The sequence below is a fragment of the Parambassis ranga genome, chromosome 22 (genome assembly GCF_900634625.1).
Source record: "Parambassis ranga chromosome 22, fParRan2.1, whole genome shotgun sequence".
NCBI classification, from domain to species: domain Eukaryota; kingdom Metazoa; phylum Chordata; class Actinopteri; family Ambassidae; genus Parambassis; species Parambassis ranga.
In genome coordinates, this window is record NC_041042.1 from 74,849 (window position 1) to 93,124 (window position 18,276).

General features: G+C 48.4%; 1 long non-coding RNA gene across 1 annotated transcript; it reads left to right on the top strand.

The window, feature by feature from the left end:
* The first annotated feature begins 622 nt into the window (after positions 1-622).
* Positions 623-16,733, top strand: LOC114427413 (uncharacterized). The gene is made up of 3 exons (XR_003669458.1): positions 623-1,238; positions 4,914-5,040; positions 16,310-16,733. It is a non-coding gene; the product is annotated as an uncharacterized LOC114427413 (long non-coding RNA).
* The last annotated feature ends 1,543 nt before the right edge of the window (positions 16,734-18,276 follow it).

Here is an 18,276-nt window from a genome sequence, read left to right on the forward strand (position 1 = left end):
TCAAACTGAACTCCTCCCTCTGAGGTCAGATCTAACACACTGTCTTGTAATTATTTGCATATTGGATTTATTGTAGACAAGATTTCACTGCACACAGTGTTAGTTGTATTATACATGACTTCAGTCTTCACTTCCTGGAGTTTACTTGAATGTTTATTAATGTCTAGAATTTATTAGGTTTTATTTTACTCTTACTACTTTACCTTATTTTATATTTCCAACCTGTTTTTTTTGAGTATACACGGAGCACCTGGAATGAAAGCACTTTCCCCCTGGGATCAATAAAGCATTTCTGGTTCTGATTCTGATTCTTTACAACAACGTTCAATCGGACCATTCATGTTTTTGCACTGTATTCATCCTGAACTGTAACTCTTCTGTTATAGATAAAGGTCAAACAGCAGTGTTGACTGGAGGACAGAGAAGTTACAGTGAAGACGCTGAGAAACACAGAGTATAAACAATGTAGGCTAACGAATCCAGCAGGGGGCAGTAACGCAACGTTGCGGCGCCAGCTGCAGTAAAATAAGACGAGGAAGAAGTAGGACCACCGTAGGTCGCCATTGTTGTTGTGGTCGGAGTGAGCGCATGCGTGTTACGGGAGAGGTGGAGCTATGTCGTCATCGTTTCAGAAGAATCTCGTGTAAACACAGAAACGTGTGGTCGTGGTTTGTCCGTGATATCAAGGGAGCCGGGTTCAGATGTTCTGGTTCCGAACGGCCGCGTCGTGTGGACGAGGCCTCAGTGAGCGGATGTTCCGAAGCCAGATGATACAGGTCTGCGCTCGGAGGCCGGTTTGGTCCGAATGACTACCCGTAGACCACGTGACTGTTGTTGTCACACGCCGCGCCGCTGCTGCACGCGCATGCTGGACGCTCCGGAGCTAACGGACAATAACACGCGCTGTGGACGGACCCGGAGCCGCGCGGGACACAGTCCACTGTGGGAGACATGTGCTTCTCCACGGGGGACTCGGCGCTGACGCTGGCGGTGCCGCCTGTAGAAGCTAGCCTGGACGCTGTAGCTTTGCAGGCTACCGGGAGCTAACATTAGCAGCTATGCGGCTAACTGGATCCGCCGGGTCCACAAACAACGGCCCGCTAAGGAACGGATCCACGGCGTGATACGGAGCAGAGCGTGTTGTGTTCGTGCTGGACTCCACAGAACCAGAGTGTGGAGAAAACGGCAGGAGACGCGCCGGGGGTCGGTCCAGAGGACCAGCTTTCCAGCCGGGCTCGGTGAGTAGTGGATCCACAAAGGGGTTGTTTGGGTCGGACAGTGCGTGTTGTGCTTGTGGGGGTGCAGTGATGAGACGTGTGTTCTGCGAGCTGTCAGTCAGAACCACGTGGCCACAGTAGTCTGTACAGTAGGATGTAAACATTGTGGTGGAAACACGTGGAGTGGGTCGGGTCGGTACCGCTTCTCCTGAGGTGTGATGGATTTGAATCGGCTCGTGCTTTCATACAGATGTTACAGATGCAGCAGCTGTCATAGCGCTGTAAATTTCGTCGTTGTGAAAGAATGAGTGCAAAAAATGTTGACGCTGCGCCTGCGCAGAGTGTCTGACTGACGGATGCTCTCCTGTGTGATGATGAAGTGATTTATGGAGCAGGTGGCCTGAGCCCGTGGCTGTGTCGTCACTGTGTCGTCACTGTAATCACTCTGATCTAGATGAACTGCATCGTGTCTCCAGCATGAAGCCACTGTTCCAGGCTGCAGGCCTTTATTGAGCATGTGCAGAAGTGCCTACTGTCTGTAGTGTGCGTGACGTCATGCATGACAGCAGTAACGGTGACAGGACATGAGGAAGGAGGTTTTTTAAATGTGTTATTAACAGAACAACAGAACAGAACAGACTCATTTTACTTTTATGTTCTTTTTTTAAAAACGTTTTATTTTGGTCATTTTTGTCGGTGGGAACATAGAGAGACAACAATACAAGTGGAACTAAAACAGAGGTCGAGGGGGGTTAAATTTTTTTAAGAGTTTGGGAAGTGAGACATGTAATACAGTATGAGAAGAGAGCTGAACACACTTTCTGCATCGTTTCTCTCCAGTTTCCTTCTGTGAGTGTATTTGGTTCACAATATGAACACAGTGGTCAGCAGCAGGACAGGCTTTTTTTTTACTGGCAGCCATGAAAACCTTCAATAGGTATGTGTCTGCTGCGCTCATCCCAACAGGTAGAGACACACGTGTTGTAGTGGAAAAACCGAGCGACTTTGAAATGATGGTGGAAACCTCCTTCCAAAAGACCTGTATACGTGGACATCAGCAGTCTCATGTCTTTCAAACCATGTGTGGTGTGAATGTGAGCATACCTTAAAGGAATGAGCGCTGTGTTTGAGGTGAAGGTGAACTGCTGAGTAAGTCTGATCTGTCGTGTGTGTCGTTTAATAGGCGGCATGTGTTCACCATGTGTAGCTGCTGATGTGGTTGTTGGTGAATGAGGACGGTTGCTTTGAGCGTCATAGATGTTGGTGTCATAGTATTTGTTGCGTTACTAGCGGTGGCTCGTGCACGTGCCGGTAACATAAGAAGTGCATTTGTGTAGTTGGTGTGTGATTTCTGCATTTGGTGTTTTAGAGCATGCTCATAAGGGCATTAGGTATTAGGGCAGCAGTGGCTCAGTGGTAGAGCAGGGTTGTCCAATAACCGGAAGGTCGGCGGTTCGACCCCAGCTCCTCCCTAGTCATCGTTGCGTGTCCTCGGGCAAGGCACTTTACCCGCATTGCCTCCAGTGCACTCACTGGTGCATGAATGCGTACGAATGAATCGGCGGTGGTCGGAGAGGCCGTAGGCGCACCTTGGCAGCCACGTCTCCGTCAGTCTCCCCCTGGAGCTGCGGCTACCACTGGTAGCTCACCACTGCCACTGTGCGAATGTGGTGTGAAAGAATAATGCATCTCAATGTAAGCGCTTTGAGTGCCTGCCCAACAGAGCAGAAAAGCGCAATATAAGACCAATGCATTATTATTATTATTATTATTATTATTATTATTATTATTATTATTATTATTAGGTGGTGCTGGGTAATGATGTTGTGTTGTCGATGTGTGTTTGGTAGTTGTAGCTGCAGTGTGAGTTGTGGCTGTTGTGCATTTATTGAGTTGTCGAGTATGCGCTTGTATGTGAACATTGTGTTTTGGGATCGATTGTGGGTTTCAGGTAGGGGTGTGCGATTTGACGATAAATGATCATGAAGGATTTGAACGAATGGGCGATCTACTAGAACGGGCGGGCGCGTGTGTGTGTGTAGTGGGAGGGCCGTGTGTGTACATCAGATGCAGACAGAGGCAACAGCCGATGACGTCACCAAAACAATAACGCAGGCATTTGATGAAGAGGCTCCATGAGGACTCTAGTAAACGGTGGACAGAGGTGACAGCAGCAGCTCTGTTTGTCCTTAGATATGATTCCATTAAAGTTTGATCATTTGTTCTAAATCACATTGAACTTTAGGAGTTACTTCAATGTCAATGTAAAAACAAATTGTGATTAAAATCGAGATTGTGATTTTATGATTAAAGAATCGTGACATAACATTTTTGCCGTATCGCCCACCCCTAGTGTCAGGTGAGAGTCCTGCAAGATAGCAGACAGAGGCGTCCATATGGATATAGGAGTAGTAGCAGGTGTGCAGAGTGCGTGTCGATTGTGGTGTGTCTTATGTTGTGTGGGAGGTTTGTACGTGTCAGTACTCGTCCTTTGAGTGTGTGTCGAGGTGTCGGCTCATAGCGGAGTGTCTTTGCCAGGCCCTATGTGTTTGACTGACTGTGTTTGCAGAGGTTGTTGTGGTGAACTTTGGTGCCTGTTGGTTGTGTTAAAGGTAGGGTAGGCGAATTTGAAAACTCAGCGAGAGTCAGCCAGTTTTGGAAAGTAAACACACGCCCCTTTGTGTCGGAGCTCACCCCGAAGCCACGCCTCCCAACCAGTCTCTGGTGCACGCAGGGCAGGAAGAGAGCGACAACCAGCCAATACTCTGCACAGGGGCGCCTCGGAGGATCGGCCGATGTTTTTTTATAGCTTCCACAGACGATTCATATTGTTTGTTTTAAAGCGAAACTGCCGAACTAATCGGTTGCTGATTGTAAAGAGAAGTTACACTAATGTAACAAAAAGAGCATCAGAAATCCATCAGAACGGAGCTGTTCAGATACAGGTCACATTCGTGCCAAAAAATCGGATTTGGGTCACTTTAGCCTGCAGCTTGAACGTAGCCTGTGTTTGTCAGCGTGTCTATAAGAGAGAACAATGTGTGAGCATTGTCGCTCCTGTCGGAGAAATAGGATGGTTTTAGGATCGGAGCATAGTTTTTCGCCCTCTGTCTTCTGTGTGCGTGTGCAGATTTTGGTTTGAGTTTTAACCAGTGCGGCACGTCTCCAAGGTTGCAAGCGAAAGCGCTTACAAGGTCGTCAACAGGAGCCGTGGGCAGGGTTGGCGACGGTACAAAAGTGCGGGTGAACAGCGCACAGGTTAGGGTTAGGGTTACAACCAAGCGTCACCTAAAACGCCTTTGTATAAAGCCACGAATTCCAAATCATTTGGCTGCCAAAGACGTAACATTCGGGAGCGCTAAATGTAATCTACTGCAACCTTTGTCCTGTGTGTGGTCTGAGACAGATTGTGGGTGTCTGTGGCTTTCTTTTCCTTCCTCATGACACATAATTTGGGTGGAGGAGCAGGTGGCTGAATGTGTGTTTGTGCTTCCAGATTTTTGGAACAGCTCCGATTGGCCCCTCTTGGTATTAACTGCACCCGCATGTAGAACCTGACCTGGGGGAGCGGTCCACTTGCGCCGCACGTTGTATTCTTTGCTTCTTGTTTTTATCGACTGCAGCGTGTGTTTACAGTCAGCTCAGACAGCGGTTCATATCGGTTTCCGATCACACGTCTTTGTGCGTTTGTCACAGCAGCGGAACAGCAGGAGACACGAGGAGGCAAGAAGAGGACACGATGAGCCCGGCGGGGCTCAGGAGGACCTCTGACATCAGGAGGCAGCAGCGGTGGCTGAAGAAAAGCAGAAGGCAGTGCACAGATGTGAGTACATGTATAGTGGATCTGTTGGGTGAAGGGGAACCCTGCAGGGTGCGTATTGTCTTTGAGTGTCCTAAAAAGCACCACACAAGTTTGATGTAGCGTTACGATTAGTATTGTTGTATGTTACATATGTTCAAGATTCAAGACGGTCGCCTGCAAACTTCAGGATGATGTTGTCTGTGCGGGAGGCCACGCACTCATGGGCGAACAGGGTGTAGAGGATGGGACCGAGGACACAGCCTTGCGGCGTGCCAACGTTTGTTACGATACCGGCCGAAGTCCTGTTTCCCATCCTGACAGACTGAGGCCTGTCAGTCACAGAGGACCGGGAGTAGTCTGAGGGGTCTTGAATGCGGAGCATCCTGATGTAGGAGTCTTTATTCTCCAGGTGCGAGAGGGAGATGCGCAGGACTAGTCGGCGGGTCGTCGTCGGGGTTCGAATGGGAGCGAAGCCTGCTAGGAAGTAGGGGTGGAACGGTTCACTAATACCCCGGGAGCGGGATTTGGGCCTATCCAGATGTTTTTTTTCTGAGCGTAAAGCATCCAGTTTGATTTCAATCCGGCTAGACCCACCCACGAGAGGCGGATCTAGCCGGATCGGCTCAAATGTGGCTCAGGTGCGAACACAAATGTGGCTAGCGAATCCGGCTAGCGACACGCTACTTCCGGTTCACGGGCCGCGACACGGAACAAAAATCTGCACGATGCATGCGCATCGCCGGATTGAGTGCGGACACAAGTGTGTGCTAGCCAGATTTGAAAATAGGTCTGAACGCATCCAGCTTAAAGGCTGTCTGGGCTCAATCCTACTGTAGCCGGAACGACTTTCTCCAGTGTGAACGGGGCCTAAATCCACGGTTCGGTTCGTATCACGGTTCTGAGGTCACGGTTTTCGGTTCGGTTCGGTTCTACAGCCTGTTTATCCAACATTCAACATATTTAAGCATCAGCTCAGTGTTTCCATCATTACATCAGGTCAGGTCATTTCATTTCTTTTTAATTTCTATATAGCTCCAGATCATAACAGAAGCCATTTAAGATTTTCCTATAGAACAGGTCTACACCTGGTTCTTTATTAAACAAACTGAACAGCTCATGTTATTTATCTTATTTGCAGCACGTCATTTCTGTCTGCGCTGCTGTCTGCACACAGAGGCCCGATGCGCGAACACACACAGACACACGCACAGACAAACACACACACCGAACTCTAGGAATACACTAGGCTAAGCTAACGTTACTGACGTCTGTGTTTTTATTTGATTTTTGCCATTGAAATATGCTATAACATCCCGCTCCGTGAGCCACGAAGGGACCAGCGGCAGCTTTGCGCACGGTCGGACGCAGAGCGCTGTGGGTCTCCTCTCCGCCTGCAGCTGAACCTGCTGCGTGAAGCTACAGAGAGACTGACCTGCTGTGAGTGTTTTGAGGCGGGGGAGGAGCTCACGGCCGCCGCTTGTCGAGGACAGTAGCTGACCGCAGAACGATTTCACGTCAGTCTCCGAACGTCACCAGAGAGTCACCAGTAGCTTTAGATTAAAAAAAAGGTTTGAAAAGCCGCCAAATGTAGGGAGAGAGACGCCAAGTTACCAACACTTGTTTAAATGCTGCGGTTGTCCTCGGTGCGGAGCAGTTTTTGTGTCAGTGTGGAGCTGGGCTTGAAGCGTACCGAGACGCGATGTGTATTAGCAGCGGACTCGAACGTCCTCCATCGGAGACGGTGGCGTGACCCTTTGACCCAGGTTGTCCTAGATGTTGTTTGATGACAGCGCAGTTTGATAGATGAGTGTTGTTGAAGTCCAATTGAAGAAGGATGGTAAACATTTTGATAATTGTGAAGCATGCACTGTGTATATGTGTGTGTCTGTCACTGACATTTGTAACATGAGGAGGACGGAGGATGAGAGGATGACAGAAGAGGGGACGTCAGAGTGCAAGAGAGCGCGGGAGAGCGTTGTTTAGCAGGGCGCACGTGTCGAACATCCTGTAGGCGGCGAGGTCATCGACGGTGAACGAGGAGGGTCACTTTGGGTGTCGTCGGCGTTGGCGGCATAGCGTGTGTCGTACCAGCGGTGGCTCGCACAGGTGCCGAGTTGAGCCGCGTTGAGTCAAAGCGACATAACAAGCGCATTCAGTTTTGGCTGGCATGTAGCGGTAGTTGCGCAGCGATGCTGCTGGAGCTTGAAACATGACGAGGTTGTAGCTTGGTGTGTGTGGTGCATGTGCTTTGCCACGTGTTGTTGAGCACGCTCATAGGCGGTGCAGCCAGGTTGTGTTGCAGCTGATGTCTTTGATGTGTTGTCGATGTGTGTGACGGTTGTAGCTGCACTGTACGGATTGTGTCGTCGGGTACGTATGTGTCCGTGTGATAGTGAAAGGTCACGGTGTGGGCTTTTGAGCTGAGAGTCCTGTAAGATAGCAGACAGACAGCGGCGTCCATGCGGAGCGTAGACGACGACAGTAGCAGCAGGTTTGTGTGTTGTTAGTGTGTGTGCTGTGGGCAGGCCTCCTTTGAGTGCGTGCCTTTTGCGATGAGCTGCTGCGTGAAGATAAGATAAGATAAGATAAGATAAGATAAAACTTTATTAATCCCGAAGGAAATTCTTGTGCCAGAGGTATCAAGTTACATTAAATGCAGTTAAGTACAGAGTATAAGAGTATAAGTGTCACTATAATCCAAAATAAGAGTACAGTACGCAGTATGAGCACAATATATGATACATGGATACAATATGGAGATGTAAGGTGCTAAGTAAACATAAATATAGACCAGTGGAGGGAATGACAGTGATGCCTGACATGATTATCTAGCGCGTCTCCCTACAGAAAGGGGAGGAGTTATACAGTCTGATGGCCACTGGCAGGAAGGACCTCCTGTGGCGTTCTGTGCTGCTCCTCGGTAGTCTCAGTCTACCGCTGAATGTGCTCCTGTAGGACAGCAGTGTGTCGTGCAGGGGGTGAGACGTGTTGTTACGAATACTGAGGAGTTTCCTCAGTATCCTCCTCTCCGTCACCTCCACCACAGACTCCAGCTCCACTCCCAGTACCGAGCCAGCCTTCCTAATGAGCTTGTTGAGTCTGTTGGTGTCGGCCGTCTTCATCCTGCTGCCCCAGCACACTACAGCGTAGAAGATGACGCTGGAGACCACCGAGTGGTAAAACATCTGCAGCATGGTCTGGCAGACGTTAAAGGACCCGAGTCTCCTCAGTAGATACAGGCGACTCTGTCCCTTCCTGTATATTGCCTCTGCGTTTGTGGACCAGTCCAGTTTGTGGTCAATGTGGACACCCAGGTATTTGTAGCTGTCCACAATGTCCACGTTGGTACCCTTGATGCTGACCGGGTTAGGGAGTGTCTGGTGCTTCCTGAAGTCCACCACCAGCTCTCTTGTCTTTGTGACATTCAGCTGCAGGCGGTTCTGTCCGCACCACTCCACAAAGCTGTCCACCACACTCATATACTCCGCCTCCCGACCTCTGCTGGTACAGCCCACAATGGCAGAGTCATCCGAGAACTTCTGCAGGTGGCAGGACTGTGAGCAGTGTCTGAAGTCCGATGTATAGAGTGTGAACAGGAATGGAGACAGTACCGTGCCCTGGGGTGCCCCCGTGCTGCTCACTATCGTGTCCGAGACGGTGTTCCTCAGCCTCACAAATTGTGGTCGACCTGTAAGATAGTTAGTGATCCAGGTGACCAGTGGGGTCTCTACCTGCATGTCCAGGAGCTTCCTATTCAAAAGGGCAGGCTGCACGGTGTTAAACGCACTGGAAAAATCAAAGAACATGATTCTAACAGTGTTACCTGCCTCCTCCAAGTAGGTGTGTGCTCTGTGCAGCAGGTAGATGATGGCGTCCTCCACTCCAATACGGGGCTGGTAAGCAAACTGCAGGGGGTCCAGCGATGGTTCCACAACAGCACGCAGGTGTTTCAGGACCAGCCTCTCCAGAGACTTCATCACATGTGAAGTCAGAGCAACTGGTCTGTAGTCGCTGTGTGTGCTCGGATGTTTGGTCTTGGGCACAGGAACAAGGCATGTTGTCTTCCACAGGGCAGGGACAGTCATCAGGCTCAGACTCAGGGAGAAGATGTGCTGGAAGACCCCACACAGCTGTGTGGCGCAGTCCCTGAGTACTCTGGGGCTGAGTCCGTCCGGTCCTGCAGCTTTTCCCGGTCGTAGGCGACTGAACTCCCTCCTCACATCTTCTGTGGTGATGGTAACTGTGGACACAGAAGAGCAGAGAGAGAGATCTGATGGGGGAGGGTGGGGGGTTGTTAATGGGAGGTGGGGTAAGGGGGGCAGGGTGATGTTATTGATGGGGAGGTGAGACTGGTTAGTGTGGTTAGGGGGAGGGGGAGGAGGAGGAGGTACATTGTTGTTATCGACAGGTGTTAATGGTGCATCACAGGGAGGGGGAGGGTGGTCAGGGAGTGGACTATCAAACCTGTTGAAAAACAGGTTCAGCTGGTTGGCCTCCTGCAGATCTCCATCCATCAGCTGGTCGGAGATCCTATTGTGGCCGGTGATGGTTCGCATACCACTCCATATACCACTCCATACCTCCCTCAAGTTGTTCCGGGCAAGTTGGCTCTCCAGCTTCCTCCTGTAGCTCTCCTTGCCCTCTCCAATCTTCTCCCTCACCTCTGCCTGGGCCCTCCTCATCTCCTCTCTGTCTCCACTCAAGAAGGCTGTCTTCTTTCTGTTGAGTGATGCCTTGATGTCCTTTGTCACCCATGGTTTATTGTTTGGAAAGCAGCGTATTGACCTGGTGGGGATTAGAGAATCTGTGCAAAAATTAACATATTCTGTGATACAGTCTGTGAGTGTGTCTACATCCTCACCGTGGGTGTCACAGAACACATCCCAGTCAGTCACCTCAAAACACCCCTGCAGGGTCTCCAGGGCTTCCGGTGTCCACCTCCGTACAGTTTTGGTGGTCACCGGCTGCCGCTGTACTGCTGGTATATACTGGGGTTTGAGGTGGACTAGGCTATGGTCTGATCTGCCCAAGGGAGGGAGAGCTATGGAGCTGTATGCCTCTTTAACATTAGCATACAGTAAATCTAGAGTTTTATTTTCTCTTGTTTTACAGTCCACAAACTGCTTGAAAGTGGGCAGAGTTGATTTCAGATTAACATGGTTAAAATCGCCAGAAATCGCTATGAAGGCATTAGTGTGCTGGGTCTGAAGCCTCGCGGTCACAGAGCCGATGACGTCAGTAGCCCGCGACGCCTCAGCCGAGGGAGCAATGTAAACAACGAGTACAATGGCGTGAGAGAACTCTCTGGGCAAATAATACGGACGTAGACTCACCGCTAGCAGTTCAATGTCCGGGCTGCACACACGCTCCTTTACCGTAACGTGTCCCGGGCTGCACCACCGGTTGTTCACGTAGAGCGCCAGTCCCCCTCCTTTCTTCCTGCCGCTCTCGGTGCAGTTCCTGTCCGCCCGTACCAACTGCAAGCCGGCTAAACTCACGGTAGAGTCCGGTATGTTTGCGTGCAGCCACGTCTCTGTAAAGCACATTACAGACGCCTCACGAAACACACACTCGCTCTTTGTGAGAGATGTTAACTCTTCCATCTTATTACCCAGTGATCTAACATTACCCATGACGATAGAAGGAAGATACGGCTTGTATCTTCTTTTCCTCAGCTGTCTTCTTTTGCCCCCTCTGCTTCCACGTTGTTTCCTTCTTAGTTCTTTGGGGATTTCGTGTCGCTGGCCATACATCCCGCTGTGCTGGAGACTCATCAGCTGATCCCTGGTGTAAACAATGGAGCCCTGGCGTGTTTCCGTCACGGCCGAGACGCGGCATGATAAAAGTGCTCCAAAAGCGACGAAGACCACGAAGAAAGTCCGAAAAAGACGCATTATTGCAGTGCCTGACCGCTTATACTTCGATTTAGTACGAAGTAGAGTGTGTAGAGTAGGAATAAATTACGAAAAACAACTTAATACACCCGCGGTGTGCGGAGCTTCTCTGGCTGGCTGCTACCGCGAGGCCGCGCCGGAAGCTTAACTTCAAGAAGGAGGCGTGTTGTCGGGAAGGCGAGCTCGTACGCCCCTGTGGTCGACCAAACAGCGTAAGGCCTGTAACGGTTTGTAGGTTTGTCATTGTTCTGACTTGTGCGAAGGAGTCTCTGCTCCCCACAGCTTTTGGCGGGAAAGGGGGAGGGGGCCGGCCGCGACGTGAGCGAGACAGTCGAACGGTTACTGCCGTTCCATACCGTTCCGGCACGGAGGTACCATAGCGCGCGAGAGGCGTGTGTGCAGAACTCCTCATACGACTCCTACACAGGGCACGTCACAGATAAAAGGCTGACAAACTGCGAGCACAGTCTAATGCTAATGTTCACGGCCACAATAAATTCTGACCAATCACAGCACGGTCGCTGCACAGCACTGAGAAAAAGTTCTGCCTGGACCACGTGTCTGAGAGCGCTGCACAACGGGCGGGGTCATTTTGTGGGAGCGACGCTGGCAGCGAGGAGCGAGTTGTGTGTTCTGGCGGAGTACGGATCCAGCTTTAGTGTTGACGTGGATGTGTTGTCTGTGTTGCTTACGTGTAACTCTAGGTGTTGTTGGGTGAAAGAATTTATTCTGCATGGTGTTAACATGCAGTGTGTTCAGATATATAAGTATTCATGTTTATATGTGTTTATCGCGTAATAATGTGATTTTCATAAGTGTTTATGTGTTAGGAAATTTTATAGAAAATCAAAGTAATTTGCGGATACTGAATGTATACAAAAGGTTAATAAGTAATTTCATAGTATGTCATATAACGTTGTTTTCTGCAGTTCAGGCTGTGGCAGATGAGATCAGTTGTTTTTCTGCTCTCTGGAGAGAGCTCCGGTTGGTACGAGATGGTCATAAATTTAGACTAAGGACAGCAGCACCTTTGACCTGATAAAAGCCAGATTCTAAAGGAATGTGTTTTTCTCCTGAGTACCCAGTTTTATGGTCACCCCCAGATTGGACTCACAACCTATGAGATTTGAGGAATTGAAGTTTTACCTTATTTGGCAGTAAACACTAATGGTCTAGTTGCTGTATGAACCAGGGTCTGCAGGGGGGCGGTAGATGCCCCTGTGGGCCGGCAGGCAGGAACGCCCATGGGGTATATCAATGTGTGAATCCCATGTCCAGTTGTTGTTGCATTGTTCGTTGTTGCTGTGTGGTTGTTTGTTCTTGTTGGTTGTCCTGTTCTTGTGTTGTTCTTGTTTGGTTCTGTGTGTGCAACAACCCAGAGCTCTGCGACTCAGAATTTGCCTCATTGTTTAATAAATTATAATTTTGAGACCAGAATTTATCCACTCCTTCCTTACAAACTAAGTAAAAGAGAAAAAGGAAAAGTGACACTGAGAGAGATATTAACCAATTAAAAATAAAAAGAATAAAAAAAGGGTTAATACAATAACGTGAATGAGCGTTATGTCATTGGGAGTGGCATCCCCCACTATGTTTGGACGCGAGCATAGATAAGCTCGGTTGAGAGCCCGAGGGAATTTGATGACCCCTGAAAAGAAAGAATGGATTGGCAGTAATAGAATCAAAGTGTGTTAAATGAATGAAAAAGTGAAAAACTTGATGTAAAGATTGGGCGTAACCAGAACAAAAGCGGATTGGCAAAAATAACGATTGATTGGCAATAAGTTTAAAATGTTTTAAAACATTGGCAATAAGTTTCAAATATAGGCCTAGGTGTTAGAGCCATTTCTTTATGTTCTTTATTTACGTTTTCCATATCGATAAAATGAAGTCTAGTAATTGGCAAAGTGACGTCAAATTAGGATCAGCTGTTTTATCACCAGGTGAGGAGGGCGGAACAGATCCTTTGTTTGCTCGGGGAAAGACATTGTGGAGGATGGGGCATCGACACGGTAAATTTTATTTAATTTTGTGGAATCAAATTGAAGCCAAATAAAACAATGGATTGAGCCGAGCTTCAGTTTGTCATTTCTGGAACGTGTGTGAGTCAAGGAAGCGGAGCCCTGTTTTAAAGGCAAAAGTTAAAGAACATGAACGCCATAACACTAGGTAAATTGAGAAAGCGCTGTATTGTTAAGGAAAAGATAAACCGGTGATTTGTTGTCTTGTCTTGTCGTGGTTGTTTTATGTACTCCGCGCTGTCGGAGAATTGTTGTGTTTGAAACTGATTCTGCGCTGGCAGAGAAGTGAGTTTGTACAGTGTTTGTTGTAAGTTGAATGAGTGACATGTATGTGTGAAAGTGTGTTTAAGTGAAGGTGTGTGACTCTGTTGCCAGAGTCACAGTGAGGGATAGAAGAAGGCACATATAGAAGGTACATTTTTAACATACAGCAGGTACGCAAGAAGGATTTGGTGAGTGGTAATCATGTCTACGTGGAAGACAATTGATGAACAGATGAGTAAGATGTAATGAGTAAGATGGAAGCAGCAGTGTGTACAGCAATGACAGGACAGGGAGTGAAAGGAGATGATAAAAAGCCACTAAAAAGTGTGATTGCAACAGTGGAGAATAGAGTTAAACTAGAGAGAGAGAGGAGGAGATTATTAGATTATTAGTGTTAGAGACAGTTGAGTTGAAGGAGGCAGTGCAGGCTGATGAGAGACGTAAGATTCTATATCAGGCATATCTGTGCTGCATAGATGATGATTGTAAGGAGTCTGGTAGTACCACTGACATTAAACAGGAAGTAGAGAGCGAGGGAACTCAGGGGGCGGAGATACCGCCTGCCTATTCACCTGCCTCTGCTGTAGCTTCTGCTTCGCCTCAGACCCCACTTCCTGGGATGTACCCCATCATGACTGTCCCTGATGGGAGGGGGCGAGTAACAGACAGACAGACAGGAGTGAACTGTAGTCAACCTGGTGCCCAGCAGCACTGGTAACAGAGGAGGGGCTTCCCCTTGTTGCTTCAGCAGGCCCAGAAAAATGACCCTGATTTACCAGGAAGTGACTCTATTGCTTGGGAGAGACATGTTGTACACCATATGAATCTACACACAGACACAGAGACCATGGAGATGAAAAGGCTGCAGTTAGCTCAAGCTAGAAAGGAAGCAGCATATCAGAGGAAAATGAAGAAATACACCCCTGCATCACAGAGGGTGGTTCAGCCTCAGCCTGCTCCCCCACCTCAGCCACAGTCCCTAGTTGTGGGAAATCCTGATATGTATTATGTATTTAACCCCATCTTGGGTCACCCGCCCCCACTATCAAGGTGGGTGGGGTCAATATCATAGAGGAGGTAACTGGAGGGGAAAAGAGGGTGGCCGTAGGGGAGGGGGGCATGGAAAGGGTGGATACAGCGGTTTGAGTGGAGGTGACTGCTTCTATTGTGGAAAACCTGGCCACTGGGAAAGAGACTTTCACTACAAGGCTCAGGAGATGTTAGCCACACTACCACATAACATCTGGTCTTCATCATTTACTGATGTAGGTTTTGTGCCTCCTGTACTCTTGTCTCTTTCATTGTCTCAACTTCCATAATGATCTGGTTCTCCTAGATCACTTAGTTCCTTTATATCTTGATGTTTCTGAAACAGGTGGAGTTGTGAATGGTGTTCTGTTTCAGAAAAAAGAGGGTGAGACAAGTATTAATGTATTTGAGTTTTAAACCGGACAATAAACTGTTTGATTAACTATTACATTCCACAGCATGGATTCCCAGAATGGATCTCATTTTAAGAGTAGACCTGGAAAAGGTGGAGCAGACTTTAGGCCTAAAACATAGGTATGGTGCAGTGTATCACCCACAGTCACAGGGAAAAGTGGAAAGGATGAAACTACAACCTAAAACAAAAATTGGCTAAAATCTGTGCACAGACCAAATTTATATGGGTTCAAGTATTGTCTATTGTATTGATGTTCTGTTAATCACGCCATATAATGTACACCCTATGAGCTTCTTACAGGTCGACAGTTTCCTGGACCAGCTGGCCGGCTGAGACTGAAGAAGTATGCAGTATGGTATTAATATAAACCATAATATAATGAATTTAAAGCTTTGGTGCTAGTATTTGTATTAAAGGAGAAAGGAGAGATGACGGTGATAACGAGAAAGTGGTCGGAGCCAAGGTGGACAGGTCCTTACCAGGTGGTGGAGCGCACCTCCCACGCGGTGCGGCCGAAAGGCAAAGGAGACACCTGGTATCACTGGAGCCAGTGCACCCCAGCTACAGAACCAGGGAGAACGCTGAGCGACATTAGAAGGAGCAGGAGGAGGATAAAATAAAAGGGGCAGAATAATCCCCTGAAACCAGGAGTGTGACCAGTAGGTAGTCTACCCTACTTGGTTGAAGAGGATGAGACGGTGAATACACATACATGAGCAATCATCAGGATCAGCGTGGGACTAAGAGTGATAGGCGAAGTTAAGCGCATCACTCCAACTAAGGGTGATAGGCGAAGTTAAGCGCATCACCCCACCAGGAGACGAACCACAGTCATCAGTAAGGTCAGCTGTCGAAAGGAAGGTCTAAAGTTTCAGGAGCAGAGGTTTGAGGTCCTGTTACCTGGAGGGTGTTGGGAGCTTGTGTTTTCATGTCTGTAGTTAGTGTATCTTTGACTTTATTTTTGTGTGTACATAATTATTTTGTTAGTTTTCCAGGATCCAATGGTAAGTCAAATCCAGGGCCCAGCACACGCAGGGTGAGGAGAGTGCCAGGGACAGGAGGAGATGCATGTGTGAGAAACGGGGAGGTATAGAGTTAGACTACTATAAGGGTTCCGAGTTCTCTTTTATCTTTGATTTGTGTGCAGTAATCAACTGCGGGGGACATAATGTGTTGTGGAGACAGTATGGCGTCTATGTTTGTGGATTGGGGTGGCAGCACACAAATTGGGCACCTAAAAAAGCTAAAACCACCTCAGGCGGGCGGATCTTGCTCAGTGGGTATTTCCATATACAAAGAGATTGGAGCTGCACGCAATTACTGGCCTGGACCACAACCCTTATGTTAAATCTTCCGGAGTGCCTGGCCAATGTTGGGACTCCCAACCCGACATTGTAGTCCATAAGCTCACCCCGACAGTGTCCACCGTCTTTGCGTCTTACCTGCGAGAGGGTATGAGACGAGAGAGCGGCGGCCTGCCTCTGTGCCAGGATTATCGATGGATGGTGTCACTTTGAGTTTCAGCTGGTGTGCCTGTGTGCAGGTCAGGTCAGCGTGTTTGCGAGCGTGGCAGAGATGCGGCGAAAGACGTGCGTCCTGTCGACGTGTCTTTGTCGATGTGTCTTTGTCGATGTGTCTTTATCTATGTGTGTCTTTGGTGCCTTCAGGTGACAGAAGGGGCGTCACGGTGGGGATGTCCAGAGAGCACAGCGGATGGATCCGAGGTCACGCCCGTTGAGGAGGAGAGGAGGGGCCAGGAGGAGCACGGCAGAGGTCAGGAGGAGGTGCTGACACGGGGAGGTGAAAGCATAGCGTAGAGGACAGTGCGAGCAGATGAAGCCAGGCTACTTGTGTGTATGTGTAGAGTCTGGGTGAGAGTGTGTGTGTGTGTGTGTGTGTGTGTGTGTGTGCTGTGCTGTGCTGTCTGCATGTGTCACTTGAGCGTGTGCTGGTTAGGAAGTGTGTTGTTAAGCTGGATCCATACTCCGCGAGACAAAGACATTTCTCCCCCCTGCAGACGTTACGCCCACAAAATGACGTCATTTTTTGTCTCTGACCGCCTGCCGATCCGCACTCCTGTGCACAGGGTCCGGGCCGAACTTTGTCTTTCAAGGCTGTGCGGCAACCATGCTGTGATTGGTCGGAATTTATTGTGGGCGTGATGAAGTGGAGAAGTGCAAGAGCCTCTCCAGGTATATAGGTAGGTGTATAAACAGCGCTGATACAACAGATTTAGATAAGACCATACTGGTTTTGCATGATGAGCAATGAATGAAAGAAAGAAAGAAAGAAAGAAAGAAAGGCAAGTCAGGGTGATTTGTCACCAACAACTCCAGACAGCCATTCACACATACCAGATGGTGACTGTTATTACCATTCTATATACTCCTACATACCCGGGCATAACAGGCTCGTTAACAATGTCTGTATATCTTTGCTATTGTTACTTTTAATGTTGCATCTTCACAGCTCATTGCTGGACATCTCACGCTGTTGCAGGCCCCCTCTCTGTATAATGCCGTCTTGCCATGGCACAAGTCCTTGTGGTGTGTTAAAAAATTCAGTAAAGTCTTTCCTTATAGTTTAGTGGGCGGGCCGTATGAGGAGTACACACGCGTTGCGCGGAGTATGGATCCAGCTTTAGAGAGCTGTGTAGAATGTATTTATGTATTTTATTTTTGATACTGTATTAATCCCAGAGGGAAATAGTTTAGTGTCTTTAGCAGTGTCATACAATGAGTAGCAAGGCGTGCCACAGGCTAGGGTGAAGTGTCTTGCCCAAGAACACACAACAGTGACTAGGGAGGAGTTGTATGTGTGTGATTGTGTAGACAACATGTTAGCAGTCAGCACCACCACAGGTTTGTTGTTGTTGTTGTTGTTGTTGTTGTTGTTGAAACATGTGTACAGTGTAGTGCCTTTACAGGTGGTGTCTGTGTGTATTAGAAAATGTATGTGTGTATACATGCTCATTGACTTCATCAGCCCCTGCTGCTCATCTTTGCTACTTATGGACTGATGATATATAGATATCATTACAATATAATCACTGTTTTGTCTTGCTGCATGTTTGCTCCTCTCTCTCTCTCCTTCATCCTCTCTGACTAGCAGCAGGACTGGACCTTAAGCTGAGTAATATGCGCTGTATAATAATAAAACAATAATGAAAGTGAATTGAATGTTTGTGTTTTATTTAAGCCATGTGTGTCCCAGTGTCATGTTAAGTGTTAGCTTGATATGTGTAATGTTTGTGTGACTTAGTCTAATAAAGTCTGTTTGAGTCTGAGTAATTAAGCAGCTGTATGTTTGTTTTACTTTGAGAAAAAACAAAGTGCGTGATTGTTGGACTTAGTCTTTTTTTGGCCGGCGCCTCCCGGGCCAGCCAGCCCGCCTCCGCCTCCAATTCCAATTCAAAGTCAAAGTCTAAGTCGTTGGCGTTGGTGAGTCTCCAGGAGTCTCGAGCGTCTCGAGTCTCGTGATTCGTCTCGTCTCTGCTCTGCGAGGCGAGGCGGTTTACAAGTACTAATGACAAGTACTTGATCCGAGACAACACCAGGGAGACGCAGCATTCCGGCCAACATTCGGGTACGCAGCATTGTCGCACAGCCTCCCAACCAACATGAGCCGCACTTTG